Here is a 23,052-nt window from a genome sequence, read left to right on the forward strand (position 1 = left end):
GACTCTAGATAGCAGAACAAAGATGCAGACCCACCTACTAAACTTTTCAACAGATTCTCCAAGTCCAGAAATAACAGTAATGAGATGCAGCCAGTCTGTTTTTAAGAATACAATAAAATTAAAAAGCACTCTAGAACGTTTATAGTGAAAGATAAATGAGCACATTTCTGGAAAGTCTTTAACAACATGTATCAGAAATTTCATTTTTTGAAGCAATTATTTATTTAAAAAGTAGACCAATATGAATATTTTATACAAATATTTTATATTGTTACAAACTTTAGCATTAACAATACCAAAAATGTATCATGTACTGTAAGCCTGTTGTAAGCTAATATTTCAGTAATAGATTATACAGCTATTATAAAATGTTTCCACAGAGCAGAATATGGTCTTAATCACTGAACCACCTTTTCCAGTCCAAGAGATGGAATTTTAATTGTGAACTTGCCAAAACTTTCTAACCTTCAACAAACCATTTGACAGTTAATGTAAGCTTCCTTATCTGAAACACAAAGGAGTTCACTCTGTGTGACAAATCAGGTACACTTCAGTTCTCACTGGAGAAAGAACTGTGTCCTTGTGTCCAATACAAATCAAGTCCTTTCTTATAGAACCAATCAATATTAGTTTTAGTTAGAGAGATCATTCAAATAAACACTGGAATATGGAGCTATCTCAAGAGGCATTATAAGAAATCTATTGTTTCCTTCTGATTAGCTGCATATTCTTAGGTTGTACTTCACTTTAATGTACCATTTTAACAATCTTTAAATGGAACCTGACAATTTATTGGAGAATTGAAGTGTATAATAACACTTGAGTGACTAAACTTAATTTAGTAAAACTTTTTAACAAAACTCTGTCTCAGGCATACAAGTGTTTAATTTTCAGTGACCTACAAATGTCTGGTGCACAAGAAAAACTATTTAAAAGTACAGAACACTGCTTCCCAAGCATTCATTAATATTTACCTAGTGTTTCGCATGGCTTTAATCCCAGCACTAAGAAGTAAAGGCATGTGGACCTCTGTGAGTTTGAGAGCAGCCTTGTCTGTGTAGCAAGTTTCAGGGACAGTCAGGTCTCCAGTGAGACCTTGTCTAATACACATATACAATTATACATTTATACATTAAACACACACAATGTGTGTGTGGTCTGTATACATCATCTCCTTTTCCATGCTAGACCTTAGAGATTCAGCAAAGATAAACAAACAATGCTCCTTTTATGGATATACATTCAATCTAAAGTGTTATAGATGAATAACCAAGAAACAGACAAGAACCAAATAATCAGTGCTATATGGGAGGCACAGAGGTTCTTGTGCCCACAGATAAGCACTAAGGGAACCAGAAATGTTAACAGACAGAGTTGTTCCTTCAAAGGAAAGTGTGCATCATCTGTTATCCATCCAAGAGACTGGGAGTGGATGTGGTTAATAGCCTGGTGACCTTTGGACCTTTGGACTGTCACCACACCAGATCCTCCCCCAGATTCTTATCAATCAACAGATCCATCCCATCTTTATGCAAGATGTACTTTCACCAAAAAAAAAAAAAAATTGTCAAATTGTCTGTGCTTAAATATGACTAAAATAAACTACTCCGGGTCAGACCCTGGGACCTAGTTGTATTGAGCTGAACTCCTTTCTTGCCTCTCACAGTTTGTCATTCTGCTGGCGGTGGCAGTACTCAGAGAATCACAACCAAGGCATCAATGCAGGGATCGCCTTTGCTTTGGACAGTCAAGGAATCCCCCCCCCCCCCCCCCCCAAGAGAAAACTAAGTTACATGAGCTAGGTGGGGAAGGCCATTCCACACTGACCACACCTAAAAGAAGAACTCAACCATCACTGTAAATAAACAGAAGAAACAAAACAAACCCAGGAACACATCATCTAGCCAATACAAGACACAGATCTTTGAAACACAATGAGCCTAGGAACATAACAGGAAGCCACTATCATTTAGTTTTAAACAAAGGAAAAATCTTACTTTGTTAAAAGATTCCCAGACATTATATGTGTAGAATGGAGAAGAGAATCGTGAAAGCAAAGAAGAAAATCAGAGGCTTGACACAGCAATCCAGCGAACACATGTAAGTGGTCTGAAGCACAAAGACAGGGACAGATCTGAGGCAGCTGGATCCAGGAGGCATTTCTGAGATACTAGCCATGTGGAGGATGGAGCTGCAGCTCACAGATAAAGAGACTGGGAGCTCAGAAGAGCGGAGTTCTCAGAGTAGAGAGAAATCAAGGAAACAATTTAATTTCTAGTCTGTCTTGAACCATATGCTTTCTGTTGTTTTAAGATTTATTTTTCTTTTATGAATATTTTGTGCACTGTATGTAAGTGCACTAATGCATGCAACACGTGTGGAGATCAGAAGAGGGCAAAGAAATCCCTGAAACTGCAGTTTCAGCCCATTGTGAGCCACCATGTATGTAAGTGCCAGGAACTAAAGTCAGGTTCTCTACTAGAGCAGCAATTGCTCTTAACCATTGAGTCTCCTATCTCTCCAGGCTTGTTTTCTACCTATAAAATAAAATATAACTTGACTTGTATATGCATTCTCACAGTAGCCTAAAGGGATGTAAAACTTAGTTTACATTCCCGGACTTAATTTACACTAGACACAATGTTATGTATGTTGCAAGTACTCTCCTGTCCGAGTCACAGCAGCCCTGGCAGGGAGACTTTTGTATCACATTTTACGTTTTACAGAGGAAAAACTCTGAAGCTCAAAATGATTAAATAATTTGCCTCATGTCATTCTTCATAGACCAGACATCCAGCCATGATAGTCTGCCTTCAGAACTGGGCTAATTACATATACTCCAGCAAACATTATCACTGGAATGAACTTAAGGTGTTCTGGAACATGTCTAAGACTTTTATAAATACCCAAGTCTCCCACAATTTTATCCACAAGGCAATAATCCAGTCACACACAGCTTTCTAAATAGCTAGAGCATCTTACAAAATACTTTCAGAAATTGATTTTTCTTGGATCTCTATTTTTAACATTTCAACCACAATTTCATTTGTTAGAATGACTTTTATTTTTAAAATCAAAAGAAAAAAACGGTTCATTCCCATCCTCCAAGAATTTCGGGGCAGGCCATCAGAGTATAAGAGCATTCACATATAATCCCCGCTATGAGGAAGCCGAGGCAAGAGGGTATAGGATAAAAAGACTGTTAATCTCAGATATTTTGCATTGGTATTGATTTTGGTAGATTGATACAAATTTAAAGTTAATTGTGTTACACTATGTATATGCTTCCATTCTTGTTTGGGGTATTGTGCTTATGAAGCTGATTTAAAAATGCAATGTATAAATAAGAAATGAGGTTAGTAGTTAATGTACAATACTCAAACATGTAGTCACAATAGATATGTTTTCAATGTTACACAGGTATATTTTATCAGATGATAATTTCAAACACTTCAAAGACCTATAGAATATGGCATTTAAAATGTTTAATAGCCTAAGGTATTCATGACAATAAGACATATCTGCTCCTGGCATCACCAATTTACTTCATAGAGGGATGATGGGCATTGAAGAAACTCCACAGAAGTTTGCTTTCATTGTGGCAGGGTTAGCCATTTGTGCAAGAAACTGCTTTTCCCTTGACCGCTTGACAGTATGCTGTATAAACTGAACATGCAGGACCCATGGGAAAGTGACTGCTGAACTCTGTCAAAACAACGTAGTATGGTCCTTCAGGGTTCCTGCTTCACAGAAGAGTCTGCCAGACTTTCTGCAGGACACAGAGGAAAGCAGCTGACAAACTTTGCCAATACAAGATGTGTAGTCCGTCAAACTTCCTGTTTCACTGAAGAGTCTGCCAGATATTCTAGGCCCGTAAGCTAAAATTGGATGCACCAACATTCGGAGGTTCTCTGGGTGACTGACTGTCTAGGCAAAGGTCTCTGTTTTTTTTTTTTTTTTAAGTTTTTCGAGACAGGGTTTCTCTGTGGTTTTGGAGCCTGTCCTGGAACTAGCTCTTGTAGACCAGGCTGGTCTCGAACTCACAGAGATCCACCTGCCTCTGCCTCCCAAGTGCTGGGATTAAAGGCGTGCGCCACCACCGCCCGGCCAAAGGTCTCTGTTTTTAAGTGATAGGACTTCCTTCTGGGGTCTCTGATGGAGTTAAAGACTAAATACTTAGAATTTCAGTTTTTCTTAGTTATGATAAAAAGTAAAGTATAAAACTTTGCACTAAGATAAATAATGTAATGTTTTCTCTGAATTTGCTAAATACAAACAGGCTGAATATTGTAAATGTAAATCTTACTTGATAACTGTTTTTGTTGTGTTAAAGTTAAAACCTTTCATTTTTATTTAGATAAAAAGGGAAAATGCTGTAGAATATTATTAAGCTGTGTCACCTGTTTATGCTGTGGAATATTTGTTTTAATGATGCAAAGATGTGTTCCATTCTTTTATGTTGTATTTGTTTACTCTGTGAAGCTGTGTTACTTTGCCTGTCTAAAACTCCTGATTGGTGTAATAAAGAGTTGAATGGCAAATAGAAGGCAGGACAAAGGATAGGCAGGGCTGGCAGGCAGAGAGAATACATAGGAGAAATCTGGAAAGAAGGAGATGGAACGAGAGAACAAGGAGAGGAGGATGCTGAGGGCCAGCGACCCAGCCACACAGCAAGCCATGAAGAAAGAAGTAAAGAAAGGTATACAGAAATAAAGAAAGATAAAAGCCCAGAGGTAAAAGACAGACTGGTTAATTTAAGTTAAAATGAAAGAAAGAAAGAGAGAGAGAGAGAGAGAGAGAGAGAGAGAGAGAGAGAGAAAGCTAGTCAGAAACAAGTCAAGCTAGGGGTAGGTACTTTACTATTATTAATAACTATTGTTAATAACTTCTATCTCAGATATCTAGTTTGTACAATCAATTTAAACATGGGTAAAATTATTTCCCACTAAAATCATGTTAGATTCAGAAGCGACCACAATATTCACAAAGGTTCCATTGTTAAAAATTTTAACCTGAGAGGTAAGTCCTTTGTCTAACTCCTAATGCTTGCCATTTTCCACAGAGTAAACTCAAGTGTGTTCTCTAATACAAAATGCATTTGCAATAGAAAATGTTCTGAAAAATAGTCACATCTCCCTGGTTAGTTTTGAAATGATGGAACTGACATCTAAGAATTCTTTCTTTAAGGGATGGAGAGATAGTTCAGTAGTTCAGAGCACTGGCTAGTCTTCCTGAGGACCCATGTTCAAGTCCCAGCACTGACATGGAGGTTCACAACTATCTGTAACTCCAGTCCCACAGGATCTAATAATTTCTTCTGGCCTACAAGGTGAACAGGCAAGTACAGACATGCATGCAGGCAAAACACCCATACACATTAATAATAACAATAATAGTAACAACAACAACAACATAATTTTTTTTTTTTTTTTTTTTTTTTTTTTTTTTTTTTTTTTTTGGTTTTTCGAGACAGGGTTTCTCTGTGGCTTTGGAGCCTGTCCTGGAACTAGCTCTTGTAAACCAGGCTCGTCTCGAACTCACAGAGATCCGCCTGCCTCTGCCTCCCAAGTGAACAACATAATTTTTAATTTAAAAACTCTTCCTTGGAAGAAATGGCTCTTTGGTTAAGCACACTTCTAGGTTAGGCAATTCTCAAGGCCTGAAACTACAGCTCCAGAGAACCTGACGCACTCTTCTGTACTCACATGTGCACAAGCCTACATAAACACATAAATTTAAAATAAAAAGTATTCCTCAGCGGGGCATTGTTACACTTGTCTGTAATCCCAGCACATGGGTATCAGAGGCAGGACTGTGAGATCAAAGTCAGCTGGGCTACGGAGACACACACTGTCTCAAAAGCACAAAGTTGACTAATAAAAAGTTAACCTATATTGGTAGCCCATGCCTGAGATCCTAGCCCTTGGGAGACTGAGGCAGAAAGGTTGCAAGCCTGGGACACATACTGAGACTCTGTTTCAGAAAACAATTAGGAGGGCTGGAGAGATGGCTCAGAGGTTAAGAGCACTGGCTACTCTTCCAGAGGTCCTGAGTTCAATTCCCAGCAACCACATGGTGGCTCATAACCATCTGTAATGAGATCCGGTGCCCTCTTCCTGACTGTAGGCATAAGCAGACAGAATACTGTATACATAATAAATAAATAAAATGTTAAAAAAAATAAGCATCTTTCTTTTTTTTTCGGTGGGGGGGAGAGGGGGGTCTATGTGTAGCCCTGGCTGCCCTAGAACTCACTTTATAGACCAGGATAGCCTCGAACTCAGAGATCTGCCTGGGACTCAAGGCAAGTGCCACCATGCCTATCAAAAGTAATCATCTTTCAAAAAATAAGAGAATTAGAATCTTAGATATTAAGAAAAGTCTTGGATACATACTTTAGTCCCATTCTGAACTTCTGACCCACAAACATTTGAAGTTTAACAAGAGCCCCCAACTTTGGAATTGGAAAGCACAGTGGCTGTGAAATGCATTCACACTGCAGCAACAGGTCCTGTGCACACACAACTAACACAGTCTCACAAAGTCATGGTGTACTGACACTTTCCACCCTCTCCTTCCCCTCGGCCTGTCCTCCACCGGAAGACCTCCTCATTAAGGGATATGGGTCTGGCCTCAAATCCAAGCTCTTCTGCCTCAGCCTCCTTAGTACTGAGAATTACAAGAGTTGACCACTAATATGCTTCTGTTTCTCTTTTATAAAATACTGGTTATGCAAAAGACTAATTCACAATTTAGTCTGAAAAACACTTTCGTCTGTGCTCTCTTTTCACAGGTGAATTCACAAACTTAATACAAAACCCCCATAAGACCTTCACATCCAATTCCTAAGTCAAAGCTCTTTTTCTTGTACCAGGCTAACAGCCCACATGAATTACAAAATACATGCAGAGCCCATGTGTTACGATTTATAACCAGAAGCTTCTCACAAACTCATATATCTCAGGTTAGAGTGAAAAACCAAGAACCTACAAGGAGGTCATAAAGGAATCAGAAAGACCTAAGAGAAACCGAGATGTTTCTTTTTTAACCATATCTTAGATTTCTCTTTCCCTTCCATCTTCCAAAATCTACTTCCCTCCTATTTCTTTTTTCCTATGCTTATCAAACATAATAAAAGTGAAATTTTAAAATATTTTAAATGCTATTTAAAGAAATTTTGCAATCACAGTCAAGGTTGCAATTTTGCAATCATACTCAAGGAGGAGGTTGAAGAGATGGCTCAGCAATCAAGAGCACAGGCCTTCCAGAGGATCCAGGTTCAATTCCCAGTACCCACGTTGTGACTTACAACAATCTTTAACTCCAGTTCCTGGGCACTCAATGCCTTCTTCTGACATCTGTGGGCACCAATATCCACAAGGGGTATGCAACATACATATAGGCAAAACACTAATAATATACATGATTGTTTTTAAATAGGCTACCTGGAAATATTAACGTTTCCCTTTAAAGGTTACTTTTTATTTATTTGCTTGTTGTTTTTGTTTTGTGATATTTTGAAACTGTGTCTCTCTGTGTAGCCTTAACTGGCTCAGTCTCACCACACTGGTCTCAATTGCCTCTACCTCCTGATTGCTAGGATTAAAAGTATGAACTATTACTTCTGGCACCATTTGTTTGGTTTTTTTTTTTCATTTTTTTGGCATTTATGTATTATGTGCATGATCTCACACATGCCATGACATGTGTGTGGAGATCAGAGGACAATGTTTTGAGTTGGTGCTCTCTATCCAATATGTGGGTCCTAAAGAAAGAACTCAGGTCATCAGGCTTAGTGGCAAGCACTGTGACCTGCTTAGCCATGTCACTATCCCTGTTTACTTGTTTTTAAAGATAGGTCTTGCTGCGTAGCCCAGGCTGATTTCAAAAATGCAATCCTCCTGCCTCAGCTTGCTGAGTGCTGGGGATTCACCAATACACAAGCTACCAGAAGGTTTTTATTTGGTTGTTTGTTTATACAACAGCCCATGGCCCCAGGCTATTTCTGTAAATTTCTACAGCAAAAAAATTTTCATCTCTGGTTGTTTTTGGTTTGGTTTGGTTTTTCGAGACAGGATTTCTCAACAGTCTTAGCTATCCTGGAACTAGCTCTTGTAGACCAGGCTGGCCTTGAACTCACAGAGATCTGCCTGCCTCGGCCCCGAGTGGTGGGATTAAAGGCATGAGCACCACTGCCTGGCTTTATCTCTGCTTTTTTGATAGGATTTTAAATTATTAACAGTAGTAACAGATTAGCAGTTTCTTAGAAGATTACTAGTAATTGTTAAATTATTAAATAGGCAAAAGTAATAATAATTGTTAAAAAGTAATAGTAATTGTTAAATTATTAAAGCCTGTTTAATAATCTAATTCTATACATTACTGCTGATTGTTGTTTCGATCTCAAAATTGTAGATAATTGAAAAAACATTATAAGTCACATTACAGTTTAAATCCTAGTCCCGAAACTTAATGTATGATTATAGGCAGAATATTAAACTCTCTGAACCCAAGTTTCTGCATTTTTATCCTGTATTTTAGAGATTTTAGTTTTTATTTTTACGTATGTGTATGTGTGCACACATGCCCACATATATTTATACCATGTATTTACAGGTGCCCATGGAGACTAGAAGAGGCATCTGATACAGGTGCCGGCAACTAAACCAGAGTCCTCTGAAAGAGCAGTAGACAATGCTGACTACTGAGCCATCTCGCCAGCCTCCATCCTACATCACCTTAATAATTAAAACACTAAAAAGATAACAATCCAATTGTTAGAGTCGAGGGCAAGTATGATATCTCTTACCTGGGACATTTTACCTAGTAACCATGAGCAAAATCGGTTTTCATTACTGGAAAATTCAAGTTCAATGAGAGAAGCCATTGGTGAAACACCCATTAAGTATATCCCACAGAGAATAAACACTACACACGTGGAGTTGATGAGCGGCTCGGCAGATAAAGGCATCTGCCAAGCATGATAAGTAGAGTTTGACCCCCAGGACTCAGAAGATAGGAGAAACGCCAAACATGAAATGTGGCACAGAGGGTACACATATTTAAATAAATAAAAAAAAGATTAAGCAAAATTATTTAAATTTCATGCATTTAAAAAAAAAACTGAAGGCCAGTGATAGTGGCACAAATCTTTAAATCCCAGCAGAGACAGAATTTCTGTGAGTTCAAGGCCAGCCTGGTCTACAAAGTTAATTCCAGTACAGCCAGGACTACACACAGAGACACCTTGTCTCAAAAAACAAAAGATAAAAAAAAAAAAAAACAACAGAAAAAAACAAGAAAGAAAACTGGAAAGTCGAAAGTTGAAAATTGACCACTGAACACACTGCTATAAACTTCTGTAAGTAGTGTGTGTCTACTGCACACAGAACTCACTTTCAGGGCTTCTCAAGAAGGAAGAGCAAAGCCCTGAGTGTGAGATGAGAGCCCACTATGGAGGAACTCTTGACCTTTGGATCTATTGCCTCAGCTAAGGACAGCTTAGGTGATGATGTCAGAAAGATCAATAAAAAAATGTAAGCAGGTGGGGGTCACAGGAAAGGTCAGAGGGAGAAGGGGAGGAAGGGATGGTAGCAAAGTAAAATGTATATATAGCGCAATAAAAAAATAAAAAAGAAAGAAAATGTAAGCAGAAAGATTACTATTTTCTTTAAATATGTTGTTTTCATTTTAAAATCAAAAAAATAAATAAAACAACTCTTCATTTGTTTTAGAATATATTAGAATGGGAAGTTAAAAGATGTGGGATCAAATCTCACATTTGATTTTTAATATCTATTAAGGGAGTAAGCTGGCTGTGTTTCCTTAGAGAAACTAATTAACCCCTCCGGGCTTCAAGCCTCACAGCAGTGCGACACAAATATTGATTCTGTCTTCGGAAGGCCCCCTCCGAGCATTACATCTGAAGTCTAAACCACGTCTGATGAGTCCCAGAGAAAACCTATATGTAACTCTGAATCACCATTTCCAAGCTTCTTCTGGCTCATCCTGCGGTCTGCGAGCCAAGATTTACAGGAAATATCAGCTCCAGGAGGGAATACTTTCCACCCACGGTAGGAATTTACCCTCAGCCAACACTCTATCCTTCTCCCACTCTCATTCCCTCCGGCCTTCCAAGCAGTCCTTGGTGAGGAAGGCTAAGAATTAATCGAATTTAAAGAAGCAAAACCACGCCTAAAGGAGGCAGGAAACTTCCCAGCACCTAGAAGGCAGCAGCAGAGGGTTCTCTGTGAATTCAAGGCCAGACTGGTATAAATGACGAGTTACTGACAAACCAGGACTACACAGTAAGACTCTTGTCAAGTTGAAAAAAAAAAAATTTTTTTTAAAGACAAGATTATGGGCAACAAGGTAACTGTTAAAGACTTGATGTTTACAGGCTACCAGACACGCGTCACACAGAACTACGCTCAGAGGGCTCAGGTGTGTGCTTGTGAGTTCTCACCAGCAGAAAAAGCACTCTTGTTCACTTAGTACAAAGGAGGAACACTGCACTGGCAGGGAAAGGAATGCTGAAGCACACATCCCTGTTTTCTGAACCAAAATATCTGTCTGTAAGCATAGAAATGTATTTCTCTACAAAGTGTCTTTAGGCTAGGTGTGGCGATATACCCCGGAAATCCAGCACTTGGGAGGCTGAGGAAGGAGCAACCCTGTGAATTCAAAGCCAAACTGGACCACATTGGGAGTTCAAGACTACCCTGGGCTACATGGGAAGACCCTGCCTCAAAAAAACAAAAACAGCGCCTAATGAGATGATAAGCAGATTTCAATCCTAGGACCCATACAAAAGGAGAGAACACTTGTGCTATGGCACACAAGCATCCTTATACACACACACACAATAAATAAACAAATAAATAAACAAGGTAAATGTAAAAATTGATTAAAAAGAGAAAGAAAGCCGGACATGGTGGCACATGCCTTTGATCCTATCATAATCCACAGAGGAAGGCAGATCTCTGCGAGTTCCAGACCAGCTTGGTCTACAAGGTGAATTCCAGGCCAACTGCAGCATGACCCACTGGCTGCGCAGTAGACTACATTACACAGCACCCTGGGAATCTAAGACTGTACCACTGGCATTCAACACTACACAGACAAACCCTGTCTTGGGAAACAAACAAAAAAACAAAATAAAACAGACAAGTCCAAATGAAATTTGTTAATGTATGGCTTATTTGTTTTGGAGTGTGTGTGTCTGTGTGTGTGTGTAGCTTTTTTTTGAAACAGGGTTTTTAGGACAGCCTTGGCTGTCCTAAAACTTGCTCTATAGATCAGGTTGGCCTCGAACTCACAGAGATCCGCCTGCTTCTGCCTCCCAAGTGCTAGAATTAAAGGTATTCACCATCATGCCCAGCATTAATACATGTTTTAATGTGCCTTCATATGTTATCTCACATTAAAAATACACTAGCCAGTTCATTGCAAGTGTGTGAGAACAAAGCCTTAGTCACAAGACATCTGCATTGCCTTTATGACAGAGCAGCTTAAACTTCAACCATACTAAGAACTAACTTGATGCGATCTCAGCAGTGGTGAGGATACGCAATTTTGAAAACTGTTTTAGAAAGGACTTAAGACTTCTTCAGTCATGGCTGTAAGCCAAGAATATGTTCAAATCTCCAATGTGGTTAACTTCAAAGACAGCACATGAGGCCTGTTTATTTGTGAAAGATAATTTTCTTGTATTCCAATTAGATGGTTGTTTAGACCAGTTCTGGGTCTCAGGGAAGGACATGTTTATTTTGATTGATATAATGTGTGTGTGTGTGTGTGTGTGTGTGTATAAAAGCTTAAAGAAATTTCAGAAAACCTTAGAAATCTGCATTAATTCCTTTACAATACTGTTTGCAAGTGACCCTTTCTGTGAGTAGACTCAAATATTTTTTTAATTAAACTATAAATAAAAATGCCTTTAAAGGGACGCTTGGCATGGCCACTGGCTGCACAGTACGCTGCATTATACTGCACCCTGGGAACCCAGAACTGTGTCACCAACCTTCGCTGCTATGGGGCTATCATTACACTGCAAACATAACACATACCAAGGCCCTGCTAACACAGGGGGAAAGATTCACCATTTAGACAGATAACTAAGATATTCTATGTAAAGTCAGAAAATCAACTCCTCTACCAAATAAGCAATTCTAGTGTATTAAAAAAGAAAACACTAGCCATAGGCCATTAATAATGTTACTGTCTATATAGGAAAAGTCGGTATGTCTGGAGTGAATTTTCCCTGTGGACAAATGCAAGAAAGAACCACCAGAATCAAAAGCTCATTAGTCTCAAAACAAACCAGGAATTCAATCTAAGAAATTAATTCATCTATATCATCTTCTAGTGTCAGACTGATTTTGTACACCAGTTCATTCAGTGTAACAAAAAAGGTAAAAGGTCATGAAACCATTAAGTATTTTAAGGTTCTATCCATCAAATAAGCTAAGAATTTGAAGCTAGGGGAGGTAGGAGGAGAAGTTGAGGGAACGGGATAGTGGAGATGGAGCAAGGACAGAGATGAGAGCAAGGAAAGAGATATCTTGATTGAGGGAGCCATTATAGGGTTAGCAGAAACCTGACTCTAGAGAAATTCCCAGGAATCCACAAGGATGACCTCAGCTAAGACCCTAAGCAATAGAGAAAAGGGTGTCCGAACTGGCCTTGCCCTGTAGTCAGACTGATGAATATCTTAAATATCACCATAGAACCTTCATCCAGCAACTGATGGAAACAGAGGCAGAGACCCTCAGCAGAGCACTGGACTGAGCTCCCAAAGTCCAGTTGAAGAGTGGGAGGAATGAGAGTAAGAACAAAGAGGTCAAGACCAAGCCACTCAGAAACAGTTTACCTGAGCTAATGGGAGCTCACCAACTCCAGCCAGACAGGAAGCTAACAAGCATAGGACCAAACTAGTCCCTCTGAATGTGGTTGACTGTTGCTGGGACAGACTGAGGGGCCACTGGCAGTGGCACCAGGATTTATCCCTACTGCTTGTACTGGCTTTTTGGGAACCTTTTCTCTTTGTATGATACCTTGCTCAGCCTAGATATAGTAGGGAGGGCCTTGGACCTTCCCCACAGCAATGTGCCTTACCCTCTCTAAGGAGCGGATGAGGTGAGAGAGGTCAGTGGAGGGAATGGGAGGAGGGGAGGGACTGGAACTTGGATTGGTATGTATAATGAAAAAAAGATTGTTTTCTTTTTAAAAAAATAAAAAGAAAAGAAATAAGGAAAGATATTTTTTAAAAAAGGAATTTGAAACTAATACAAAAATTCATTCTATACTTATCGAATGCAAAAAAAAACCCTTAAATGATAATTCTGTTTGTCTTTTTGTTTATAGGTTCTCACTGGTTCACCATGAGTTCAGTACCTAGAACCAACATAATATAAAGAACCAATTCCTAAAAGTTGTCCTCTGACTTCTACATACACACACACACACACACACACACACACACACAAACATGGGGGTGAGTGGACAGGGAGAAATTTTTTTAAAAAATTAAGAACTCATTCAACATAAACCACATGCTATTAAACTGCATGAAAGGAGCATTTAGTGGGGCTAAGGGCTTCTCATCTAGTTTGCTGACTTCAAGCAGCAATTGGTGAACTAAAAGACAGATCCAGCACACAGCAATAAAGCACAGCACAAAGTGCAGGCACTCGATGGGCCCCGTGTAAGCTGGGTAGTGAAGTTTTATGTACAGACAACTTGACCATGAAGAATGAAGCTTTTTTTGAATTAACTGATTTGCAGGGTGGTCTTAGGCCGAGGTCACTCTACACGGTACTGGCCGCAGTGACTGCTCCCCCACATACATGAACACCGCCTGCACTCACTACAAACACGAGCACCACTCCCTCCCATACCATCCCAGATGGGTGTGGGAGGAAGAGTATACCCGAGGCTGGTCAAATATTTACAAGTGTTAGAACCTCTTAATGAAAAGTTGCCTTTTTTAGTATGGCAACATCTTATCTCTTCATCTCTCTAACTAGCTTTGGCTTGAAGCTTACTTTACCCCATATAAGGACAGCTATGTCTACTTATATACAGCTTCCATTTGCCTGGCAATATTTTTCCATCTTTTGATACTGAGTTTTTTTGCTATCTTTGCTGGTAAATACATTTCTTGAAGACAACATATACTTGGTTCTTATTATTTAATCCAGTCCATTAGTCTACACCTTTTTATTTGTTTTTTGTTTTTTTTTGTTTTTTTTTTTTGTTTTTTTTTTGGTGTTTCGAGACAGGATTTCTCTGTGGCTTTGGAGCCTGTCCTGGAACTAGCTCTTGTAGACCAGGCTGGTCTCGAACTCACAGAGATTCACCTGCCTCTGCCTCCCAAGTGCTGGGATTAAAGGCGTGCGCCACCACCGCCCGGCTCTACACCTTTTTAATGGTAGGTTGAGGTCATTTATATTGAAAGTTATTATAGAAAGGATTTTGTTATTTCCTATGAATGTGTTTAATGATGTTCTGTTTTGCTAATTATTGGTATTTCTTTTCTTACCTCTACACTACTTTGGAGGTTTTGTCAGGTCTAGTTTGATTATCTGTTCCTTTCACAGAGTGTACACTTCCACATACTCAGGAGGAGGCCATCTTGCCATCCCACTAATCAAATTTTAAAGAGGTCATCCTTGACTATACAGTAAGTTCAAGGCTATCCTAGGCTACAGGAAACAAGAGAATAGCAACTGACTTATAAAAAATTATTGACCCTTTACAAATTCAAACTCCACAGTTGACTATTTAAATGTTTAATAAAGACCCACCCTTGCTTTATTAAATTCTGGAAGCTAGATATATTTTAAAATTCAGAATGTTACAGACTGCAGGAAGGCTGACACAATGGAGCACTAAAGTAGTCTATAAACTGCCCCAGAGGAAACTCGTGCAATTTGCCACTTAACGGACACTCTTGACAGGTGCTAAACAAAACAAACACATTTGCCCCAGACAGTTCTACAGAGTTTCATAGTAGTTTGTTTCACTGCTAAATTTATTCGTTTTTATTTCTATTAAAATTGGCTATTTTAATGTCAACTTGACACAAACTGGATTCATTAGAGACAACGCCTCATCTAAGATAATACCTCCGTAAAATCGGTCTGTAGACAAGCCTGTAGGGCATGTCCTTAGTGATTGATGTGAGAGGGCACAGCCCAAGGTAGGTGGTGTCATCCGTGGGCTGGTGGTCCTGGGTTCTTTAAGAAAGTAGGCTAAAGCCGGGCGATGGTGGCGCACGCCTTTAATCCCAGCACTTGGGAGGCAGAGGCAGGCGGATCTCTGTGAGTTTGAGACCAGCCTGGTCTACAAGAGCTAGTTCCAGGACAGGCTCCAAAACCACAGAGAAACCCTGTCTCGAAAAACCAAAAAAAAAAAAAACAAAAACAAAAACAAAGCCATAGAGAAACCCTGTCTCAAAAAACCAAAAAAAAAGGGGGGGCTGGAGAGACGGCTCAGTGGTTAAGAGCATTTCCTGCTCTTCCAAAGGTCCTGAGTTCAATTCCCAGCAACCGCATGGTGGCTCACAGCCATCTGTAATGAGATCTGGTGCCCTCTTCAGGTATGCATGCAGACAGAATATTGTATACATCATAAATAAATATTTAAAAAAAAAAGAATAAGCCAGTAAACAGCACCCTCAATGGGCTCTGCATCAGCCCCTGCCTCCAGGTTCCCACCCTGTTGGAATTCCTGTCCTGACTTCCCTCAGTGACGACAGTGCTAGGAGACATAAACCAGACAAACCCTTTTCTTCCCATGTTTCATTACAGCAGCAGTAACCTCAACAAAGACACCCAGCCTTTATTTTTACCAGTTTTCAGAGCTTTGGTACTTCAAAAATATGGATCAAAAGATTACAGCCTAAATTTAAGTCATAATAATTATTTTATGATGTTTCAGATATATTTGGTATCCCAAGAGAGCCATACTGTAATGGTGATATTTTGCCATTCAGTACCTAGTCAGTGAACATAAAATTCTCCAGCTTAAATTCAAGAGTCCTAATAAACATGTTTGATGGCTGATCTTGGATGTCAACTTGACGACATCTGGAATCAACGAAAACCCAAACAGCTGGGCTGCCTATGAAGGATTTTCTTGATTGGATCATTTGAGGTGGGAAGAGCTACCAGGATTCTGGCCACACCTTCTGGAGGCAGTCTATATAAAAGGACATGGGAGAAGGAAACCTTTGCCAAGCTGTCTTGTTTCAGAGGCAATCCTTCAGGGTGTTAAAATAGACTTTTTCAGGATTTTGATGGGCACTGAAGGCTGATAGCTCTCTCGGATTTCCTGGGACTGCCGAGACATCCTCTGGCCTTGTACACTGAACAACTAACTCTTGGCCTGAAGATCCATTATTACACTGCTTGGACCACAGCCTGTAAGCCATTTAAATAAATCCCTTTTATATTTTTTCATTCTTTTATCTCTCTTCCTTTATTGAACCCTGACTCATGTTCAAAGTAAAAAAAAAGTTAGAAAAAAAATTTAAATACACACACACAAAAAATCTACCACAATCCAACAACCCTACAATCCTTCTACTTAGATTTAACTATTATCATTAATTTTAAAGAGATGATGCTCATTATGTTGCCTAGGCTAGCCCCCAGTTCTTGTGTTCAAGTGATCCTTATGTCTAAGTTTTTCAAGTAGCTGGGACTACATCGCCACACTACTACCCAGGTATCACAATTATTTCAATTGTTAACCAAAATTTATAGTCAATTTTTCACTTTTTTATACATGTTAAAATAATTAGAATTAAACATGTCTATATTCTTAGAAAATTTTTTGTTTGTAGATCTGGGGTTTGTTTTGTTTTTGCTCTCACCAATTGAATAACCTCTCAACCAGAGACAGTGTTTCTCTGTGCAGAGTCCTGAATGTCCTGGAGGCTTTTCTGAAAAGTCTAATACACTTATCTCTACCAATATGGTTTCCCACCATTCATATCTTTTTTCCAAAATGTGAAATCTCATTTGATGTAGGTGGGTCTTCTTTCTATGTGTTGTTTTCACTGGTTAATTAATAAACTGCTTGGCCTGATAGGTCAGAACATAGGTGGGTGGAGTAGACAGAACAGAATGCTGGGAAGAAGGGAAGTGAGTCAGACACCATGATTCTTCCACCCGAGACAGATGTAGGCTAGAATCTTTCCCGGTAAGCCACCACCTCGTGGTGCTACACAGATTATTAGAAATAGGTTAATCAAGATGTGAGAATTAGCCAATAAGAGGTTAGAACTAATGGGCTAGGCAGTGTTTAAAAGAATACAGTTTCCCTGTAAAGCTAGCTGGGAGCCGGGCCGCAGCCCGCAGCTCCTTCTACTCTCATTTTCATTTTACTTTATTTTTTTTGGTTTTTCAAGACAGGGTTTCTCTCTGTAGCTTTGGAGCCTGTCCTAGAACTTGCTCTGTAGGCCAGACTGGCCTCAAACTCACAGAGATCCACCTGCCTCTGCCTCCCAAGTACTGGAATAAAGGTATGAGCCACCACTGCCCAGCAATTTCTCTTTATTTCTTAATCTTTTTCTGTTATCTTGTTTGAGACAGTATCTCATTTAGCCCATAATAATCTATATAGTTAAGATGAGCTTAAACTCTCTTTTGTTTGGTTATTCATTGTTTTGTGTTTTTTTGTTTTGGGATTTTTTTTTTTTTTTTTTTTTTTTTTTTTGAGACAGGGTTTCACTAAGTACCGTTGGCTGGCCTGGAGCTCACTATTTAGACCAGGCTGGCCCCAAACTCATTGAGATCCACCTGCTTTGTTTGGTTCCGCCCCTGCTGGGAATAAGGTCTGCACCAACACATCCAGGGATCTTAAAATCTTGATAGTCGAGAGCTGGAGAGATGGCACTGAGCCATCAATTCAATTTCCAGCAATCACATGGTGGTTCATAACCATCTGTAGTGAGATCAGATGCCTTCTGGTGTACAGGTGGACATGTAGAGCACTCATATACAGAAAATAAATCTTTTAAAAAAATCTTGGTACTCCTACTTCACTCCCAAGTCTGTCTCACACTTCTCTTTCTCAAGCTGGAAAATAAACAGTGAACCCCAGCCCTGTTACTGAGCTATACCACCACTCCAATTACTTTGTTACTGAGCTATACCATCACTCCACTTTGTTACTGAGCTATACCACCACTCCAATTACTTTGTTACTGAGCTACACCACCACTCCAATTACTTTGTTACTGAGCTACATCACCACTCCAATTACTTTGTTACTGAGCTACATCACCACTCCAATTACTTTGTTACTGAGCTATATCACCACTCCAATTACTTTGTTACTGAGCTATACCACCACTCCAATTACTTTGTTACTGAGCTATACCACCACTCCAATTACTTTGTTACTGAGCTATATCACCACTCCAATTACTTTGCTCTAATTCACTAATTTCCCCTTCAAATTCATCTGATCTGAGTCTAGTTTTCACATGTGGGTTTATTTCTGAGAACTCCATCTCTAAATCCTTCAATTTCATTTCTACATATTTCTTATTCATAACATCTTAATTTTTTGGTGAACACTTGTTTCTATAGATTTTTATTTTTTTTATTTTTTTATTTTATTTATTTATTTATTTTTTGGTTTTTTCGAGACAGGGTTTCTCTGTGGTTTTTGGAGCCTGTCCTGGAACTAGCTCTTGTAGACCAGGCTGGTCTCGAACTCACAGAGATCCGCCTGCCTCTGCCTCCCAAGTGCTGGGATTAAAGGCGTGCGCCACCACCGCCCGGCTCTATAGATTTTTAAAACAGTCATGGCTAGAACTGGCAAACATGATTTAGGCTACATTAATAAAAGTATGGGCTTTGATAGGACTTAGAAGGGGAAGGGTACCTACCAATGACTCCTACTCTGTGCAACAAGACTTTGTTGAATAGTTATTATGAACAGATTTTGTTCGATACACCAGAAACTTTTTTGGCCTGAATAAATTTTCCTCATTTAATTTTCTATGGGAAAAAACACTATGGGAAGCGCATGCTCATTTTTTTTAATCTTCCAGAAATTTTTCCAAAGAAGGGGAGGATGTGTTTTATAAGACATCACTAAAACTTTCCTCTGATAACCCAATGATACTTATGGACTTGTTTTTAGGTTTATAGTGCAATTTTAAAACACAGGATGTACAGTGACGTAGGGACTGAGAAAAAGAAAACTAGTGGTATATGAGTGAAACACTTAGGAAGAGTACTAGGAAAAGCTCAGTATTTGCTGATTAGAAAATTGCTGTCTGTTTCCTTTTAAGTAATACTAAAGATATGACCCTTTAATAATCTTTTTTCAAGTGTGCATGTGTGTGCGCTGGTGCACATGTTTGCATAGACATGGAGGCCAGAAGACAATCTTAGGTGTCCACCTCCTTTGACACAAGGTCCCTCACTAGCCTATAGCTTGCCAGTCATCCTAAGGACTCTGTGCTTCACCTTCCCATTGCTGGGGTAGAGGTACACCACCACTACCACATTTGGCATTTTTCATGTGTTCTGGGGACCAAATTCAGATCCTCCTGCTTTACCCACTGATCCACCTTTCCCCACACCCTTTGAACAATCTTTAATTGTGAAGGCTAGAAGAAATCATGACAATTGGCTCATAGGGTTCAGTTTTTCCTAACACCAAGTTCATAGTTGCAAACTTGCTTTGCTCTGGTGATTAAGCAGACTTGTATCTAAAGTAGATATGGCAGAACTGAAACTGGAGGCAGAGAAACCTGCTAGAAAGCTAAGCAAAAACTAAGCCAAGATCAAGTGTAAACTTCAGAGAAAGGCAAGCTCACACTGCTACTATGATGCAGGAACCCTGGGAGAAAGTCAAGATTTAGGACGAGAGACGGATGTGCTTGCATAAATGTGGCTTTAAAGGTCTGCAAATCATTTGGGGATATTCAACAGTTAAAACTAGCTTCTGAAAACTGGGTGTGGAGGCAGCCCATAAACCCCAGCACTGGTGAAATGGAGCCAGGAAGACAATATCAAGGTCATCCTTGGTTCCAAATCATACTCAAGGCCAGCCTTGGACAGCATGAAATTGTGAGACTTGAGAATACACAGACACAAATACCACATATGAAGGCGCCCAATCTGAAGCTTAGACATTTAATACCATCTACGCAAGTCAGATCACCTCATCTTCAATCCCCAAGAGCAGACCTGTCTCCAAAATAATTTTCCTAAAAAGGCAGATACCTTATTTCACACTGGCTAATTTCTCATGATCTTACTAACACTCAGGTTTCATTTTCCCAATTCTATTTAGTTTCCAGGAGGAGAGTGACAGCTGGATCTTACCTTCTTCTCTCTATACTCAGTTTTTAGCACCACGCCTAAAATAGCAAGTACTTGAAAGACAGACCGAAAGAACAGACTTGGCCTGTGTTCAACACTACTTGGAAGGTGTTGTGTCTTCTCTGAGGTGAACTCTGAAGCAATAACTTGGGTAAGACTTCCAAAGAAGAGAAAAGAAAAAAAAATAGTCCTTGTATAAATGTCTGCTACTCAATTACTGGTCCTACCTGAAAGGATGTTATAATCTGATTCTTTCTCTGAAATCTTAGTAACTGCCTTGCCCTGAAAAGCAATCAGCCTAGAAAACAATAAAGAATAAGATAGGAAGACAGCCTTGTCAGATGGCCTCCCTAAGGCAACTTCCCACTCTCAGCGATACTGACAATTTTGGCCTGACCATCTCTATCACAGGGTGATGTCTCTGTACTGCCAAGATGCCTAGAGTATTATTTAAAACATGGGTGGGAGCATCATGATGGGGGTCAAAGCAGAAAATCTCTGATATCGGTTTCAGATGTTTACAAGGGTCCTCAGTATATAGCCCTGGCTCACCTGAGGCCTACAGAGAGATCTGCCTGCTTCTGCCACCAAACTGTTGGGATTAAAGGCGTGAGCACCATGCTAGCTTTTTGTTTGTTTTAAAAATTTGTTTATTATGTGTACACACGTGAGCGAACACTAACCGCATATGCCTGCGTCTGGATTAACAAGGGTGATTAGGTGTGGCTGAGGCACTTGACCCTCTGAGCCATCTCACCAGCTCTTTAAACTGTACCCCCTCCTCCGCTCCACCAAAATTATCACCAGATTCTGAGAAATGTATCTTCTAAGATAAAATTCCCCTAGTTAAAAACCACTTCCTAGGCTGGAGGGATGACTCAGTGGTTAAGATCACCAAACGCCCTTTCAGAGGACCTGGGGTCAATTCCCAGCACCCACATGGCTGCTCACAACTGTCTGTAACTCTATTTCCAGAGGATCTGATACCCTCATACTAACATGCAGCCAAAAACACCAATGCACATAAAATAAAAATAAATTTTAAAAAAAAAGTGTATGTTCTTGCTCTTACGAAGGAGTTGAGCTTGGTCCCAGCACTTACATCAGGTGGCTCACAACCATCTTTACCAGGGCATCCAAAGCCCTCTTTTACCATACAAATAACACATATTCACACAAACACACATATATACACATTAAGAATAAAAATAAGAATTATATCCCTAATGCTAACTGAACTTCTCATAGATTTCTAAATTCTTATCCCCAATATCTATAAATACATTTCATTAATTTACTTGTTCCCCACTGACTCTATACATTAAATTGTGCTAATAATTTATTTATTTATTTATTGGATTTTCGAGACAGGGTTTCTCCGTAGTTTTTGGTTACTGTCCTGGAACTAGCTCTTATAGACCAGGCTGGCCTTGAACTCACAGAGATCCGCCTGCCTCTGCATCCCGAGTGCTGGGATTAAAGGCGTGCGCCACCACCGCCCGGCTGTGCTAATAATTTATAAGACATTTTCCCTAACAGTTAAACAAAATTGATAAAATCTCTTAATTGTCTGGCAAATCATAGAGTAATTCACTCTAAATGCATATTATCATACAACGATCCTGAAAGGTAAACTAATACAGAAAATAAGTCAATTGCAATGGTCTCTGCATAAAATTAAAGAGTTTTGTCCCCATAGTCAAAATACCTAATCCTTTAACTTTGCCTCTGCAGATGGCTCTGAGTTAGCATTAAGTAAATTGAATTTTACTCATCTAAATTACTTACAAGTTTTAAATAGACACAAAGGATAGATATGTGCCAGTTTCCTTTTTGGTTAAATTGATATGTAACAGAAATTATTTTATTGAGTTGTTATGGTATTGGGTTAAAATGTGCAGAATGCAGAAACAGTAGCCGGCATATACATATTTAAGTGTCAAGCACTACCATGGATCATTTTTAGAGATACACAAACAGAGACATTCCTTCGATGTTGTGTAAACACACTAGAATCAAAGAATAAACCTGTATCCTGATACTCTGGGTTCATATTTCTCTTCCTTAAATGTTATTTGAACTTCAATACCTTCATTCGTCAATATGAATAATCTCTGCCTTTCTTTCATAGAGTTTCCTTGTACCATTACTACAGATAGTAAGCATTGTTAAACTTGATCATCATTATATATAAAGTATTGCTTTTATTAAATGAAAATCCAAGGAGACAATATCTATTTACATAGTGGGGGCGGGGCCACGTGTGAAGGTCAGAGGACAACAGAAGAAAAGGTTCACTCAGTCCACCACGTGGGTCCTGGAGTCTGAACTCAGGTCAGCGGACTTGGCAGCCTATGCCTCTATCTGCTGAGCAATCCCACTGGCACACATAATCTAAAATTTAAAATAAAACATCCTCAGGGTTTTTTTTTTAAACGTTCGTGGTATTAGACATGCACAATAACCCTCTAAGAAGAGTAGGCATACTTTAAAGCCGGTGGAAAGAATTTGGGTATCACCCATTTCATCAAGAACAAGATACGGGATCCCCACTTAACCTTTTCTTTTCAGTTGAGAACAAATTATTCTTTTGAACATGGAGATTATGTTGAAGGTAATGGAATTTGTCTCGGCTAATCAGGAGCAGCCCCACAGTTTTAAATCAGTTTGAAGTGTCTATTTTTAGACAGAAAAATCACAG

At 39.3% G+C, this 23,052-nt stretch overlaps 1 protein-coding gene across 2 annotated transcripts in view; it reads right to left on the minus strand.

The window, feature by feature from the left end:
* Adk (adenosine kinase) overlaps positions 1–23,052 on the minus strand; it is a 390,903-nt gene that overhangs the window by 367,316 nt on the left and 535 nt on the right. The window lies entirely within an intron of this gene.

This window comes from Chionomys nivalis, chromosome 12 (assembly GCF_950005125.1).
Source record: "Chionomys nivalis chromosome 12, mChiNiv1.1, whole genome shotgun sequence".
Taxonomy (NCBI): domain Eukaryota; kingdom Metazoa; phylum Chordata; class Mammalia; order Rodentia; family Cricetidae; genus Chionomys; species Chionomys nivalis.